The sequence below is a fragment of the Bubalus kerabau genome, chromosome 12, assembly GCF_029407905.1.
Source record: "Bubalus kerabau isolate K-KA32 ecotype Philippines breed swamp buffalo chromosome 12, PCC_UOA_SB_1v2, whole genome shotgun sequence".
NCBI classification, from domain to species: domain Eukaryota; kingdom Metazoa; phylum Chordata; class Mammalia; order Artiodactyla; family Bovidae; genus Bubalus; species Bubalus kerabau.
Window position 1 is genome coordinate 70594015 of NC_073635.1, and position 18139 is coordinate 70612153.

General features: G+C 43.3%; 1 long non-coding RNA gene across 1 annotated transcript; it reads right to left on the reverse strand.

Annotated features, from left to right (window-relative positions):
- Nucleotides 1-15315: 15315 nt before the first annotated feature.
- LOC129624639 (uncharacterized) lies at nt 15316-17474 on the reverse strand. Its single transcript, XR_008701083.1, has 2 exons — nt 17341-17474; nt 15316-16691 (listed from the first exon to the last, which is right to left on the reverse strand). It is a non-coding gene; the product is annotated as an uncharacterized LOC129624639 (long non-coding RNA).
- Between the last annotated feature and the right edge of the window lie 665 nt (nt 17475-18139).

An 18139-nucleotide genomic window follows, 5' to 3' on the forward strand; every position in this document is an offset into this window, starting at 1 on the left:
ATCTGACAGCCTAAGTTATAACTGTTCCTCTTCATTTAACATATAGTTAAAATGATGTAAGCACATGGGGAGGAGCACAAGCTCTGGAGTCAGCCTTCTAGGGACAAATACTGGCTCCTCTGGGCATTGCTGACTGGGTTTGGATACAAGTTCTACTACCTGTTAATTGTGGGCTGTTAAGGTTGGGAAGCCCACTGTGCTTCAGTTTCTTTGTAACGTTGAGATGGGAGTAGTATGTTTCTCAGAGAGCAGTTGCAAATATTAAATACATCAGAGACAGTCACAGAATATGGTCTGTGAGCTAGTGCCAGTTCATGACCTGTTTGTAACCAGGTCTGAAATAAGTACAGAAAATTCAAGAAAGCTAGAAATTCACAGCTATCTGCTGTTGCAGTGACGTCCAAACTCAGGATGGGTGGGATCTTGAACAGCCCAGGGACCATTGAGAGTGTTGCACTTGCAGGGGGAGGTGCACGTGTCTGAGCTGCACACTAACTGTGCACAATGGATCAGTGATTAGGTTGCAATGGGCTGAAAATGTAAAAGCTGACTCTTAATCTGAGATGTGAGAAGAACTACTTTAGAACAATACTGGATATGTAGTTAGCTCTACTACCTTCTTTGTTACCATATTTGTTACCATATTTATATTTAAAATTAGACCATAGTGGTAATTCCCTGTCAGTTGAATGGTTAAGACTCTGCACCTTCATTGCTGGTGCCATATGGGATGCTGATGCTGGTGCTCTGTGGACCACACTTTGCCAAGCAAGCACCTAGAGAAGAGGGCTCTGGACTGGGGTGTGTCCCCTTGGCTCTCAGGGGCTTCACCCTATGGGGACTGGGAGGAGGGTGTCAGCGGAGGACTAGACTGGGGTTCTCTAAAGTGTGTGGCTCAGGGCAGAGGTCTCTTGCCCTGTTCTAAGGGCAACCTGGTCCCCTCTTTGCCCATGTCCTGATGCATCCATGGGCTCTGTTCTCACACTACAGGTCCTGGTCCTCCCCTACCAGCTCTGCCAGCAAGAACCTACTGTAGAGCACAGGGAACAATATTCAATATATTTTAATAACCTTCATGGAAAACAATCTGAAAAAAAATTATATATATATATAGTGTACATATTATATATATAACTGAATCATCTTTGCTGTCCACTTGAAACTAACATAATATTGTAAATCAACAATACTTAAATTAAAAAAAATGATACTAAGTCCTTCAAAAAAGTTTTAAAAAATAAAGGGATGAGATCCTGCTTGCAAATATGAATGTGGTGATACCCAGTGAGTTCACCTGGCCACCACTCCTCACCTGCACTCTGTAGGTGGGATCCCGAGTTATCTTTCCTCATGTTGCCTGCAGGACTCAGGCTAGCCATGCCTGCTGTGTGTGTGTACACATGCACATGCACACAATTACAGGTAACCTTTTGAGAGTCTGGGCACCACACATGAGCAGGAATGCATAGCACTCTCTGCCTTTATTCATATCCCTGTACCTACCATGACCCTCCAGTCTCCTGCCATCTCTGTGGGAGGCAGAGGAAAGCTGGCAGCTCGGGTATGAATGTGACGTTCCCATCCAGTGGACAAGGACCACAAAGAACTGTTGGGAGGCAAAATGCTTACCTACTGTTAACTATAAACAAAAATAAATGGAATGTGGAGAAAACAGGTGATGCTCTTTTTCAAACTCATGTAGGAGATAGGGTTTTAAGTTTATTTTTTTAAATTTATATTAATTGGAGGTTAATTACTTTATAATATTGTATTGGTTTTGCCATACATCAACATGAGTCCACCACAGGTATACACGTGTTCCCCATCCCCAACCCCCCTCCCTCCTCCCTCCCTGTACCATCCCTCTGGATCGCCCCAGTGCACCAGCCCCAAGCAACCAGTATCATGCATCAAACTTGGACTGGCGATTCATTTCATATATGATATTATATATGTTTCAATGCCATTCTCCCAAATTATCCCACCATCTCCCTCTCCCACAGAGTCCAAAAGACTGTTATATATATCTGTGTCTCTTTTGCTGTCTCACATACAGGGTTATTGTTGCAATCTTTCTAAATTCCATATATACGCATTAGTATAAATTGCCAACATCCGCTGGATCATCGAAAAAGCAAGAAAGTTCCAGAAAAAACATCTATTTCTGCTTTATTGACTATGACAAAGCCTTTGACTGTGTGGATCACAATAAACTGTGGAAAATTCTGAAAGAGATGGGAATACCAGACCACCTGATCTGCCTCTTGAGAAATCTGTATGCAGGTCAGGAAGCAACAGTTAGAACTGGACATGCAACAACAGACTGGTTCCAAATAGGAAAAGGAGTACATCAAGGCTGTATATTGTTACCCTGCTTATTTAACTTATATGCAGAGTACATCATGAGAAACGCTGGACTGGAAGAAACACAAGCTGGAATCAAGATTGCCGGGAGAAATATCAATAGCCTCAGATATGCAGATGACACCACCCTTATGGCAGAGAGTGAAGCAGAACTAAAAAGCTTCTTGATGAAAGTGTAAGTGGAGAGTGAAAAAGTTGGCTTAAAGCTCAAAATTGAAAAAACGAAGATCATGGCATCCGGTCCCATCACTTCATGGGAAATAGAAACAGCAGAAACAGTGTCAGACTTTATTTTTCTGCGCTCCAAAATCACTGCAGATGGTGACTGCAGCCAAGAAATTAAAAGACGCTTACTCCTTGGAAGGAAAGTTATGTCCAACCTAGATAGCATATTCAAAAGCAGAGACATTAATTTGCCATCAAAGGTTCGTCTGGTCAAGGCTATGGTTTTTCCAGTGGTCATGTATGGATGTGAGAGTTTGACTGTGAAGAAGGCTAAGGCTGAGCGCCAAAGAACTGATGCTTTTGAACTGTGGTGTTGGAGAAGACTTGAGAGTCCCTGGGACTGCAAGGAGATCCAATCAGTCCATTCTGAAGGAGATCATCCCTGGGATTTCTTTGGAAGGAATGATGCTAAAGCTGAAACTCTAGTACTTTGGCTACCTCATAGGAAGAGTTGACTCATTGGAAAAGACCCTGATGCTGGGAGGGATTGGGGGCAGGAGGAGAAGGGGACGACAGAGGATGAGATGGCTGGATGGCATCACTGACTCGATGGATGTGAGTCTCAGTGAACTCTGGGAGTTGATGATGGACAGGGAGGCCTGGCGTGCTGCGATTCATGGGGTTGCAAAGAGTCCGACTTGACTGAGTGACTGATCTGATCTGATCTGATCTGATACTGTATTGCTGTTTTTATTTCTGGCTTACTTCACTCTGTAGAATGGCTCCAGTTTCATCCACCTCATTAGAACTGATTCAAATGTATTCTTTTAAATGGCTGAGTAATACTCCATTGTGTATATGTACTGCAGATTTCTTCTCCATTCATCTGCTGATGGACATCTAGGTTGCTTCCATGTCCTGGCTATTATAAATAATGCTGCAATGAACATTGGGGTACATGTGTCTCTTTCAATTCTGGTTTCCTCCGTGTGTATGCCCAGCAGTGGGATTGCTGGATCATAAGGCAGTTCTATTTCCAGTTTTTTAAGGAATCTCCACACTGTTCTCCATAGTGGCTGTACTAGTTTGCATTCCCACCAACAGTGTAAGAGGGTTCCCTTTTCTCCACATCCTCAGCATTTATTGCTTGGAGACTGTTGGATTGAAGCCATTCTGACTGACGTGAAATGGTACCTCATTGTGGTTTTGATTTGCATTTCTCTGATAATAAGTGATGCTGAGCATCTTTTCATGTGTTTGTTAGCCATCTGTATGTCTTCTTTGGAGAAATGTATATTTAGTTCTTTGGCCCATTTTTTGATTGAGTCGTTTATTTTTCTGGAATTGACCTGCAGGAATTGCTTGTATATTTTTGAGATTAGTTGTTTGTCAGTTGCTTCATTTGCTACTATTTTCTCCCATTCTGAATGCTGTCTTTGCACCTAGCTTATAGTTTCCTTTATTGGGCAGAAGTTTTTAAGTTTAATTAGGTCCCATTTTGGAGAAGGCAATGGCAACCTACTCCAGTACTCTTGCCTGGAAAATCCCATGGACGGAGGAGCCTGGTAGACTGTAGTCCATGGGGTCACTAGGAGTTGCTTTTCACTTTTCACTTTCATGCATTGGAGAGGGAAATGGCAACCCACTCCAGTGTTCTTGCCTGGAGAATCCCAGGGACAGGGGAGCCTAGTGGGCTGCTGTCTATGGGGTCGCACAGAGTCAGACATGACTGAAGCGACTTAGCAGCAGCAGGTCCCATTTGTTTATTTTTGCTTTTATTTCCAATATTCTTGGAGATGGGTCATAGAGGATCCTGCTGTGATTTATGTCAGAGAGTGTTTTGCCTATGTTCTCCTCTAGGAGTTTTATAGTTTCTGGTCTTATGTTTAGATCTTTAATCCATTTTGAATTTATTTTTGTGTATGGTGTTAGAAAGTGTTCTAGTTTCATTCTTTTACAAGTGGTTGACCAGTTTTCCCAGCACCACTTGTTAAAGAGATTGTCTTTAGTCCATTGTATATTCTTGCCTCCTTTGTCAAAGATAAGGTGTCCATATGTGTGTGGATTTATCTCTGGGCTTTCTATTTTGTTGCATTGATCTATATTTCTGTTTTTGTGCCAGTACCATACTGTCTTGATGACCGTGGCTTTGTAGTAGAGCCTGAAGCCAGGCAGGTTGTTTCCTCCAGTTCCATTCTTCTTTCTAAAGATTGCTTTGGCTATTTGAGGTTTTTTGTATTTCCATACAAATTGTGAAATTATTTGTTCTAGCTCTGTGAAGAATACTGTTGATAGCTTGATAGGGATTGCATTGAATGTATAGATTGCTTTGGGTAGTATACTCATTTTCACTATATTGATTCTTCTGATCCATGAACGTGGTATATTTCTCCATCTATTAGTGTCCTCTTTGATTTCTTTCACCAGTGTTTTATAGTTTTCTATATATAGGTCTTTAGTTTCTTTAGGTAGATATATTCCTAAGTATTTTATTCTTTTCGTTGCAATGGTGAATGGAATTGTTTCCTTAATTTCTCTTTCTGTTTTCTCATTATTAGTGTATAGGAATGCAAGGGATTTCTGTTTGCTGATTTTATATCCTGCAAATTTACCATATTCATTTTTGAAGTTAAAAAATATATAATATAATTTTAAGTTTAAAATATTTCTGATTCTAGGCTTCAGTTCAGTTCAGTCATTGAGTCATGTCCGACTCTTTGTGACCCCATGAATTGCAGCACGCCAGGCCTCCCTGTCCATCACCAACTCCTGTAGTTCACTCAAACTCATGTCCATTGAGTTGGTGATGCCATCCAGCCATCCCTTCCTCTGTCGTCCCCTTCTCCTCCTGCCCCCAATCCCTCCCAGCATCAGTATCTTTTCCATTGAGTCAACTCTTTGCATGAGGTGGCCAAAGTATTGGAGATTCAGCTTCAACATCAGTCCTTCCCATGAACACCCAGGACCGATCTCCTTTAGAATTAACCAGTTGGATCTCCTTGCAGTCCAAGGGACTCTCAAGAGTCTTCTCCAACACCACAGTTCAAAACCATCAATTCTTTGGCACTCAGCTTTCTTCACAGTCCAACTCTCATATCCATACATGACCACTGGAAAAACCATAGCCTTGACTAGACAGACCTTTGTTGGCAAAGTAATGTCTCTGCTTTTGAATATGCTATCTAGGTTGGTCATAAGTTTCCTTCCAAGGAGTAAGCATCTTTTAATTTCATGGCTGAAATCACCATCTGCAGTGATTTTGGAGCCAAAAAAAAAAAAAAAAATAAGTCCGATACTATTTCCACTGTTTCCCCATCTATTTCCCATGAAGTGATGGAACCAGTTGCCATGATCTTCATTTTCTGAATGTTGAGCTTTAAGACAACATTTCCACTCTCCTCTTTCACCTTCATCAAGAGGCTTTTTAGTTCCTCTTCATTTTCTGCCTTAAGGGTGGTGTCATCTGCATATTTGAGGTTATTGAGATTTCTCCCGGGAATCTTGATTCCAGCTTGTGTTTCTTCCAGTCCAGCATTTCTCATGATGTACTCTGCATATAAGTTAAATAAGCAGGGTGACAATATACAGCCTTGGCGTACTCCTTTTCCTATTTGGAACCAGTCTGTTTTTCCATGTCCAGTTCTAACTGTTGCTTCCTGACCTGCATATAGGTTTCTCAGGAGGTAAGTCAGGTGGTCTGGTATTCTCATCTCTTTCAGAATTTTCCATAGTTTATTGTGATCCACACAGTCAAAGGCTTTGGCATAGTCAATAAAGCAGAAATAGATGTTTTTCTGGAACTCTCTTGCTTTTTCGATGATCCAGCGGATGTTGGCAATTTGATCTCTGGTTCCTCTGCCTTTTCTAAATCCAGCTTGAACATCTGGAAGTTCATGGTTCACATATTGCTGAAGCCTGGCTTGGAGAATTTTGAACATTACTTTACTAGCGTGTGAGATGAGTGCAAATATGCAGTAGTTTGAGCATTCTTTGACATTGCCTTTCTTCAGGATTTGAATGAAAACTGACCTTTTCCAGTCCTGTGGCCACTGCTGAATTTTCCAAATTTGTTGGCATATTGAGTGCAGTACTTTCACAGCATCATCTTTCAGGATTTGAAATACCTCAACTGGAATTCCATCACCTCCACTAGCTTTGTTCGTAGTGATGCTTTCTAAGACCCAACTAACTACACATTCCAGGATGTCTGGCTCTAGGTAAGTGATCACACCATCGCGATTATCTTGATTCCAGGGTAGCTCTCCTCAAAAGACTTTTTTGCTCAATCAACAGAGCACACCAGCACAACTGTAATTGTAATTTAGGGGGCTGTGATTTTGTCCCAACTTTCATCCACGCCACCCCCATTGAGTGGCAGCCACTTTGGATCTGCCAAAATCACTGGCTTACAAGCCTGGCTACACAGTAGAATCACCTCAGGGGTTTCTCTGATGCCCAGCCACTCCTCTAACTCTGGGATCAGGATCACTAGAGGGAGAGGTGATCCTGATGGGCAGAGGGTTGGCAAACCCCTGGTCCATCAGAGGACTCTCATCTTCTGCACACATTGATTAAAGATAGCAGTGACCTGAAACCTAAACCAATCGGCATAAAATGAGGTGCAACAACAACAGTGGTCTAAAGATACATATGTATGTTAATCCCTGGAATCTGTGAAAAATACCTAATATGGTAAATGATGTGAGTAAGTAAGGATATCCAGAGGAGGAATTCATCCTAGATTATCTGGGTGGATCCTAAGTGTCATAACATGTATCCTTATAAGAGAGGCTCAGAGACTTTAGAAGTAGACAAGTGGAGGAGAGGTGATGTGATGGTGGAGCAGAGAGAGATGCAGCTGGAAGTCAAGGAAAGCCAACAGCCACTGGAAGATGGAAGAGGAGGATCTCTGGTAGAGCCTCCAGAGGGAGTGTGGGCCTACCTGCCCCCTGATTTCAGACTTCTGGCCTCCAGAACTGTAGGAGAATAAATGTGTCTTGTGTTAAGAAATAAATGAGAATTCCATCTTCCTGACATCCTCACCAACACTTGGTTTTGTCAGTCTTTTTAATCATAGCTATTCTAATGGATGTGTAGTGGTATCTCATTTAGTTTGAATTTTCTTAATGGCTAGTGATGTTGAACATCTCTGTATTTGTTTGTTTGCCGTGAAGATTTTCTCTTGAATTGTTTTTTATTATAGTTTATATAATTTAGCATACACTATAATGGACAGTTAATTAATTTATACAAATTTAACTATTTTGTTGAGAACAAATTATAAAAACTATATAAAAATAAAGCATCTTTCAGTTTACACTTTTTATTATAAAACAACATACTGAATGCATTCTTAATGAACTCTATTGTACGTCCCTTCCTTTATTAAGCACTAACATTTGGAGCAATGGGGCTGAGTCAGACTTCATATCAGATGCAACATCAAGTCTCTTCATTTATTCTGTTTCTGTTGGAGCACAGAGGGTGTAATGACAATGGGGAGAAGGACATAAATGGAATGTTTTGCAATATTGGGGCATTTTTTAAATGGGTTGCTCTGAAAATCATTATTTCATTTTGGATAGCTCTCCTTCCAGTTTTTCAGGTTCAGAAGGCTAAAATTATTCATTTTCATTCTGAATTGTTCAACTTTTTGTGTTTTCATAGCCACAAAATTGACTTTTTGTTTAAAACTGTGGGTCTTTCAGATACATCCATGAGCCAAGTAAAATAAATGTTTTAATACACAAGGAACATTGAAACTCTCACAAATATGTGCTGAAATTATCACTCATAATAGGCTGGTGACTGTTGAGTAGACAGCATGCTGCTTACCTCTCCATGGGCATCATACATGGACACATGAGATGCCCTTATTTCCTGATCTCCCCAGGTGTGCTGTACCATTGTAAAAGGGACATTGTCTTTAGTAATAACCTCTTATAAACATATTTAATATTGTTCTTACATATATTTAAAAACTACATTTAAGAACATATATCCTTGCATAGATTTTTGCTGCTGTTGTTAAAGAACTGACTGTTAAGATCATGGATCAGTCTAAGAAACTTTGAACCGAGCAGATTCACATTCATTATTTCACTGAATTTTATTTCAACTCTAGACGAAATAAAATTCACACTTTAGCAGGTTAAAACTCATTTTAAATGTACTAGCTGAATAAAAGTGTTTTTTTTTTTTTTTTTTCAAACTTGCTCCAGCCTATTGTGAAGAACAAGGACTCAGGGTGTGAGATATGGATGGAATCTTTAAGCCCATCTAGTTGAGCCTCCTCAGCTAACAGCAGACTGAAATTACATTATGAAATCTCACAGCAATGTAATAGTTTTCTGTGCAAATCTCTAAAACACAAGGGTGTTTTAAAATAACCACAGTATCAAATGCCCCACCTAAAAACAATTAGCAATAATTTTTATCATAATCAAACACCCATTTATATATATAACAATTTGAATATATATTATATATAATAATTTGAATTTATAATTATTTCATAGAAGATAGATTCGCTATCATCTTAATATATAATCACTGTCTAATCTGTCCTTTTATCCCTTACTTGTCCCACAGTAGCTGAGTCCTGCACTCTATAAATGTTGTCATACTACATTTCACCAGTAGATGGCACTGCTAATTGTGGGGAAGAAAGATGCTTGTTACCATTCAGATTCCGGCTTCAACTCCCCCAGGAGTTCTGACTCAGTTTGGGTAGGCCTTCCCATCTTCTCCAAGTAGTTTGGAAGAGTTTGTCAGACTTTGAGAAACAATGTATAAGGGATTATATGTATAAACAATGTATAAACTGGGATTTTTAAATTTTCTGATGGGGCTTTATTTTGATACAGGAATGGGAATTAGAAAAAAATATTATAGTCTAGTAACAAGCAGGAGAAAAAGGTATAATTTAAAGACTTTATAACAACAAGAACTTTAACTTGTTTAAAAAAAGCAGTGTGTTGAACATATCAGCACTGCATATGAAGTACAAACCCTCAGGTCCAATTAGAATTCTGTCAGCCTGGAGTCAAAATACCCTCATCTCACACAAATGGCCTGTGTAGTCTTGGGTAAATCACATGACATCCTCAGATACCAATGGAAAGAAACAGCTCTGAGACACCCCTCTCCCACTCCCCGTGGATTGGGTCCTCTGCGGCTATGTGAACTGGTTGTATTTAAGCAGGTGGGAGGACAGAATATTGAGATTTGGAGTATGACTGTAACTATGATCTCACTTGTACTCTCATGTTGATGATTTTTTAAACTTCTTTTTCTAGATGAATTATACAAAATATGGCAAAGTCAGAAACTAATTTTATTGAGTAATTATATATTTTTAATAGCTTATGTTTATAGCAGGATTGGGCTGGAGGGAAGAAGGGAAGATCACTGGCAGAAAGATGGCAAATTGCACAGAAAACCATTACATTGCTATGAGATTTCATAATGCGATATAAGTTTGCTGTTAACTGAGGAAGGGTCAACTAGATGGGCTTAAAGATTCCATCCAAATTTCACATCCCAAGTCCTCATCCTTCACAACAGACTGGAGCAAGTTTCAAAAATAAGTTTTTATCCAGATAGTACATTTATAATGAGTTTTAACATAGATCATTTGTGCAAATAGATTCAATTTGCTTTTTTCTTAAACAGAAAATTATAAAAACATAAGAGCCTCGATTATTTAACACTAAAAATTGTTGACCTAGTAAAGATGACTGGAGTTTCCCATGTTACCTCTTTAAAAAAAAAATTGTTTGACATAAAAATTTTTCCTTGAAATTGGAATGTATTGAGCTTTTATGCATGATACACAGAGTCAACAGGTTATTTTCAATTTTTGCATTCATATATTTATTTATAATTGCAAATTGCATACAAATGATGTCTTCCTTTGTGTAAACTGTTAGCTAATGTCACGATTATCAGTGCCATCTACTGGTGTTAAGTAGTATGATGACATTTACAGAGTGCAGGATACTGAGCTACTGTGGGATAGGGAAAGGATAAAAGGACAGATTAAACAGTGACTATATATTGATGAAAAGGGTATTTGATGATGTTAAAAATTATTGGTAATTGTTTTTAGGTTGGACATTGATGTTGTGGTTATTTTAAAACATCTTTGTGTTTTAGAGATTTGGGGCCAAGTCTGTCCCACTATCTGTTCCTTATGGCCTGTAAGCTAAGAACAGTTTTTATATTAATATTTTTAAATGGTTGAAAGAATCCAAAGAAGAATATTTGTCTCATAGGAAAATCATATGAAATTCAAATTTCAGTGTTCAAAAATGAGGTTTTATTGGAGCATAGCCATCCTCATTCACTAATATTTGTCTGTGGCTGCCTTTGTGCTCCACTAGGAGAGCTGTACTCTTGCCTGGAAAATCCCATGGACGGAGGAGCCTGGTAGGCTGCAGTCCATGGGGTTGCTAAGAGTTGGACACGACTGAATGACTTCACTTTCACTTTTCACTTTCATGCATTGGAGAAGGAAATGGCAACCCACTCCAAGGTTCTTGCCTGGAAAATCCCAGGGACGGGGGAGCCTGGTGGGCTTCTGTCTATGGGGTCACACAGAGTCGGACACGACTGAAGCGACTTAGCAGCAGCAGCAGCAGCAGCAGGAGAGCTGAGGGGCGAAGGCAATGGCACCCCACTCCAGCACTCTTGCCTGGAAAATCCCATGGACGGAGGAGCCTGGTGGGCTGCAGTCCATGGGGACGCTAAGAGTCGGACACAACTGAGCGACTTCACTTTCACTTTTCACTTTCATGCATTGGAAAAGGAAATGGCAACCCACTCCAGTGTTCTTGCCTGGAGAATCCCAGGGATGGGGGAGCCTGGTGGGCTGTCGTCTATGGAGTCGCACAGAGTCGGACACGACTGAAGCGACTTAGTAGCAGCAGCAGCAGCAGGAGAGCTGAGGGGTTGCAGAGATCATCCAATGTGAAAATCCTGGAAATGTATTTCCTGGTCCTCTATAGGAAACCTCTGCCCACTCTACCCCAGAGCTCTGCTATTCTAAGTGTGGCATGTGGACCAGCAGCATAGGCTGGCCTGGGATGCAGTTGGAATCTTGTCTCTACCTCAGACCCACTGACTCAGAATCTCTAGATCCCAGGTGAGCCCTGCTCACAGTACAGTACAGTCAGAGAAGCGCTGGTTTAGAGGCCCTGCTCCGTCTTCCTGTGGTTGCACACTCCCAAGGGGCAGGCAGAGCGGGGTAGGGGCATGGCCACCTGGAGCCCCGCCCCCTCCATGTCGTGCTCTGAGCACTTGGAGCCCAGAATCCTGCTCCCAGCGCCAGTGCAGGCCTCTTCCTGGGGCCCATGCCCCAGCTCGACAGGTGGTCAAGATCCAGCTGTTTATCTAATTGTTTTTAGGTTGGACATTGATGTTGTGGTTATTTTAAAACATGTTTGTGTTTTAGAGATTTGGGGCCAAGTCTGTCCCACTATCTGTTCCTTATGGCCTGTAAGCTAAGAACAGTTTTTATATTAATATTTTTAAATGGTTGAAAGAATCCAAAGAAGAATATTTGTCTCATAGGAAATATTATATGAAATTCAAATTTCAGTGTTCAAAAATAAGGTTTTATTGGAGCATAGCCAATGCTCCAATAAATCCCATTGGACTTGAAGGCTTGGGGTGCTCTGGCTTGAGCAGTGGATTCCTCAGAGCACAGAGAGGGTCAGAGCCAGATGTGGGAAGAACAGGGGGAGGGCTGGGGGCTGGGGCGGGCCTTCCCTCTGCTGTCCTGCCTTCTGGCTTCAAACTCCGGGGTCCAGGAATCCCAGCCTACAAGGTGGTTATGAAGGTGCACTTGACAATGTGTTAGCTTGACTTTTAACTTTTAAATATTTAAATATATAGAATGGGCTTCATTTATACTCTTGACCCAGGGCCCACAAATGTGAGTGGCAGGCCTGTTAAATGCTTCTCAAAGTGTTCAGAGATCCCCCTGTGTCATATCCAATGGGCGTGTTGGTTAAAAATTCAAATTTCCAGGGCCCACTTGTGTGACCCCCTCGATCAGATCTTTAGGGATGGAGCCTACTGCTGCTGTTGCTGCTAAGTCGCTTTAGTCGTGTCCGACTCTGTGCGACCCCATAGATGGCAGCCCACCAGGCTCCCCCGTCCCTGGGATTCTCCAGGCAAGAACGCTGGAGTGGGTTGCCATTTCCTGCTCTAGGAACCTATATTCTAACCCTTCCCCTGGTGACTCTGATCTACAGCAGAACTATAGGAAAACTTTTAATGAGGGTAGGGGGGAGTGTGGAGAGGAGCAGGAAGCATCAGGGAGTAGAGAAGGAGGTCCCAGGTCAGAGGAAGGTGTTGACCATGAGCTCACACCTTCCTGCGTCTCTCCTGATTTTCTTCACAACTTAGCCTGACCCCACCCCTGGGAACTGGCTGCAGGGAGAAGCTACCAGAACGGGGCAAGGGTGTCGTCCTGCCGACCGTGCGGCTCTCGGGGGCTGCTCTGCAGAAGGAAGGACCTGAGTCAGGGGCAATAGGAGCAAAAGGGCTGCGGGCGCCTGGAGGGACCACACGGATACACCTGGGGGGCTCAGGCTGAAGCTGCTGAGCAGGTCTTTGGGCAGGTAGACCTCCTGGTCCTGCTGGGACACGGTGGAGCTGAAACAGAGGCTGCATCTGTCAGTTAGGAGTCGAATGACGTTGATCAAGGTCCTTAAGCTCTGTGGGTTTGTTTTCTTGTGTGTAAGATGGGGATCTTAATACCGTCTGAGCTTGCATTAAAATTAAACGTGATAAAGTAAAAACACATCCTGCCTCACAAAGCAGAATAAGGGGCGGCTGCTGTTTATTGGGACACTCATTAGCTTACATCTCTGCACTTTCGGATGCTCGATATCATAGGCACTTGTCACTGGCTGTGCTCAGTCATGCGTGACTCTTTGTGACCTTGTGACTGTAGCCCTCCAGGCTCATCTGTCTATGGGATTTTCCAGGCAAGAATACTGGAGTGGGTTGCCATTTCCTCCTCGGGGAGTCTTCTGGACTCAGGGATCTAACTCACGTCTGCTGTGTCTCCTGGATTGGCAGGTGGATTCTTTACCACTTAACCCCGGAAGCACCTGTCACTGGACGATAAGACCAGTTTCTCAACCCCCAGGGGGGCGCTAGTGGTAAAGCATCTGCCTGCCAATGCAGGAGATCTAAGAGACGTAGGTAGGGGAACAGCCCCTAGAGGAGGAAATGGCAACCACTCTAAATATTCCTGCCTGGGAAATCCCATCCTCTGTCCACGGGGTCCCAGACAGTCGTCACGACTGAGCACACAGACACACACCTCAAACCCCAGGCACAGGAATGGTCCAGTTACAGGCATGTACCAGACCTGTGCTTGGCCAGTGGCCTGCAGCTCTCTGACCTTCCCTGGGCAGGAGCAGCTCCTGAAGTTACTGCCGAGCTGCTCATACTGTTACAGTTCCCAGGGTTTGCCTCCCAGCAAGCTCATAGGTTTTGCTGAACTAAGCACATACGGAGGATATAAAAAAATGTACCTGGATGAAGAAACAGAGTAAACAGAGTGATTCTTCAGGAGCAGGAGTGTGCATTTCTGTGTGCAGGGTGTAGATGAAGTGCTCATAAGTTTGTGCTGACCTAACTGTGGAAAATTCTGAAAGAGATGGGAATACCAGACCACCTGACCTGCCTCTTGAGAAACCTATATGCAGGTCAGGAAGCAACAGTTAGAACTGGACATGGAACAACAGAATGGTTCCAAATAGGAAAAGGAGTACGTCAAGGCTGTATATTGTCACCCTGCTTATTTAACTTATATGCAGAGTACATCATGAGAAACGCTGGGCTGGAAGAAGCACAAGCTGGAATCAAGATTGCTGGGAGAAATATCAATAACCCCAGATATGCAGATGACACCACCCTTAAGGCAGAAAATGAAGAGGAATTAAAAAGCCTCTTGATGAAAGTGAAAGAGGAGAGTGAGAAAATTGGCTTAAAGCTCAACATTCAGAAAACTAAGATCATGGCAACTGGTCACCTCACTTCATGGGAAATAGATGGGGAAACAGTGGAAACAGTGTCAGACTTTATTTTTCTGGGCTCCAAAATCACTGCAGATGGTGATTGCAGCCATGAAATGAAAAGACGCTTACTCCTTGGAAGGAAAGTTATGACCAACCTAGACAGCATATTCAAAAGCAGAGACATTACTTTGCCAACAAAGGTCCATCTAGTCAAGGCTGTGGTTTTTCCAGTGGTCATGTATGGATGTGAGAGTTGGACTGTGAAGAAAACTGAGCGCCAAAGAATTGATGCTTTTGAACTGTGGTGTTGGAGAAGACTCTTGAGAGTCCCTCGGACTGCAAGGAGATCCAACCAGTCCATCCTAAAGGAGATAAGTCCTGGGTGCTCTTTGGAAGGAATGATGTTAAAGCTGAAACTCCAGTACTTTGGCCACCTCATGCGAAGAGTTGACTCAATGGAAAAGACTGATGCTGGGAGGGATTGGGGGCAGGAGGAGAAGGGGAGGACAGAGGATGAGATGGCTGGATGGCATCACCGACTCGATGGACCTGAGTTTGAGTGAACTCGGGGAGTTGGTGATGGACAGGGAGGCCTGGCGTGCTGCGATTTCATGGGGTCGCAAAGAGTCGGACACGACTGAGTGACTGAACTGAACTGAACTGAAGGTGGGGCTTGTGTGAAACCTCCAGGGAAAACTGTGCCACACTGAAAATCACCAGCAGGGGGCAACATAATCCACGTGTCCAGGTGAACAGTGTGCAAAGGCCGTAGAAAGAGGGGCCAGAAAGGCCTCACACGGGGCAAAAGGGGTCACAGGCCTCCCACTTCATCTATACCTTATACACAGAAACGCACACTCCTGCTCCTGCAGAATCACTCTATCAGTTTACCCTGTTTCCTCATTCAGGTACAGGTCTTTATATCTTCAGTATGGCAAAGGCCAGGGGTTTGTAAACTTGGCTACAGGGGAGTTCTTGGAAATCCCAGTGCTGAAGCCTTGTCAGTTAACTCAGAATCTCGGGTAAGGGGAGGCAGGAGTCAACACTTTTTAAAACCCCACAGGTGATTCCACCTTGCAGCCAAGTGAGAACCATTGTTGGAGGCAAAAGATCTCATGTCTTCCCAAATGGCAGCTGCTTTCATTGCTAGAAAGTGTGAACAAGTATAAGTTGCTCAGTTGTGTCTGACTGTTTGTCACTCCACGAACTATGTGGCCTACCAGAATTCCATGATCTTCCCCAGGGAAGAATGCTGGAGTGGGAGGCCATTCCCTTCTTCACGGAATCTTCTCAACCCAGGGATTGAACTTGGGTGTCATCCATTGCAGTCAGATTCTTTACCATCTGAGCCACCAGTAAAACCAAAGATGGTTTGATTTCTTCCTATTTTGCTACCGACCCTTCCCAGTCAGACCCCAAAGGCCAAAGGGTTCCTTCTGCCAGGTATGTGTATGCTCAGTCACTTCTGACTCTTTGCGACCCCATGGACTGCAGCCCACCAGACTCCTCTGTCAATGGGATTTTCCAAACAAGAATAGTGGAGCGGGTTGCCAATTTCAGCTCCAGGGGATCTGCCTGACCCAGAAATCAATGAGAGTCTCCTGCACTGGCAGGCAGGTTCTCTACCGCTGAGCCACCTGGGAAGCCCCTCTGTCAGGTATGGCTTGTCCATTGAACGTGATATAGAGGACAGGCTTGCAACTAAAAGCACCCCTGGGACTGCTGTGTGTGATTCGTGTCAGCTGGGGGATGGGTGGGTTCTCACAGGACAGGCTCAGGTGTGCTGCCCGTGACTCCAGATCATAGTTCTGGGTCAGCATCTCTGCACACGGCCCCCTGGCCGCCATCTTGAATCACAGTGCTGGGCTCAGCATCTCTCCACACGGCCCCCTGGCCGCCATCTTGAATCACAGTGCTGGGCTCAGCATCTCTCCCCACGGCCCCCTGGCCGCCATCTTGAATCACAGTGCTGGGCTCAGCATCTCTCCACACAGCCCCCTGGCTGCCATCTTGAATCACAGTGCCGGGCGCAGAGACTCCACAGAGCTGAGGTGTCGGCACAGCCATTTCACACCAGGGAGTCTCGTCTGAAGGACCAAGTGCGAGGCTTCTGCAGGAGGCGCCCTGTGAACAAGTGAAAAAAGACTCAGCACAAAGGGAGAGATAAAAGGTAAACTTCATTTCATTAACCAGATGCTGACTTTACTCCCAGGGAATGGTTTATGGGCTTTATCAGTGATTGTTCCATCACAGCCCAGCCTCCCTGAATATTAAGGGCCCCAGCTTAACTTTAATAACTGTTTCCTTTGTTACCTGTGGAGATCATCTTGATGAAGAGAAAGAGACAAATTTCTCTTCTATGCCTGAAGATCCAAAAGGGAAGGTATTGATACAATCAGTTTTGTTTTTTTAGCCATAAGGTAACTCCCTCTTGGCTGGGCTTGATGTTGCTCCTGAAATAAGTGGGAGTCTGTGGTGCTCTTCATTTGAGGAAGACAACCTGGTATTGTTTAAATGGGCAAGGGAAGGGCCTAGGCATCAGGGTACAGAGAACCAGGTCTGGATTCCCAGATGAGAGGCTAGGATGGCTTTATCACTATGGAAACAGTGTTTCTATGCTTGTGAGACAGGAAGGAAGGGGGCACAGATATTGAGAAAAATGGGATCCCACAAAAACTGGATTGAACCAGCTAAAATCAAGATGGTGTTGAGTACGGTCTGGCCTCTGACCTCTAACTCGTACATCTTCATTATAACACTAAAATTCACTCACCTCTCACTGTGACAGGTGCTGTGATAGTTCCAGGGCTGACCATAGAAAGCCAAACAGTGATACCGAAGAGGCGGGTCTGGCTTCTCGCTGCTCAAAAGCCAGTAAAGAGGCCAGGTTGGTAGAAAGGAACATTTACTTTATTTTGGATGCCAGTATGTGGTGAGGGGAAAGCTGGGAACCTCTCCAAAGGCTGACTGCCTGCTCCTTTGAGAATGAATGGACAAGAGCTTTTATAGACAGAGGGAGAGGGTTACATGTAGAAATAGCAGAGTCAACACTGACAATCTTCTTGAGATTGGTCATCGGTGGTCTGACCAGCTTTATCTTGATTGTTTTAAGTATAGTTACTCTTCAGTTCCAGGGTTTGTTTGTTTCCATTTCTCAAGGTCCATTCTCAGATCTGTGGCAGCTTATATCATGGCTACAGTCCGGTCATCATGTAGTTGTTTTACCTGGAGGGGTTTTCAGTACCTATAAGACAGCTCACAGGGTATGGCTCAGAATATTATCTATAGCCCTTGGGAAGGAATTAAGAGGTCCTTGACTATGCTTAATGGCTACATTGTTATTATTTGGTGTCCTTTAACTGTTTTTCTTTGTATCTGCATGTTCTCACTTCTGGGATTAAATTTATTATTTGGCTAAAGGTTTTCAATAGACAAAAGGCAGGCAGAGGACATGGGGGGCAAGGACCATAGGGTCCTGCTCCATTTCAAAAGTGTGCAGTGGTTCAGGTCTTGAAATCCTTCCCTGTAACAGGGAAGGTCTGTTCCTTCCCTGTAATAGCAAGAATATTTGT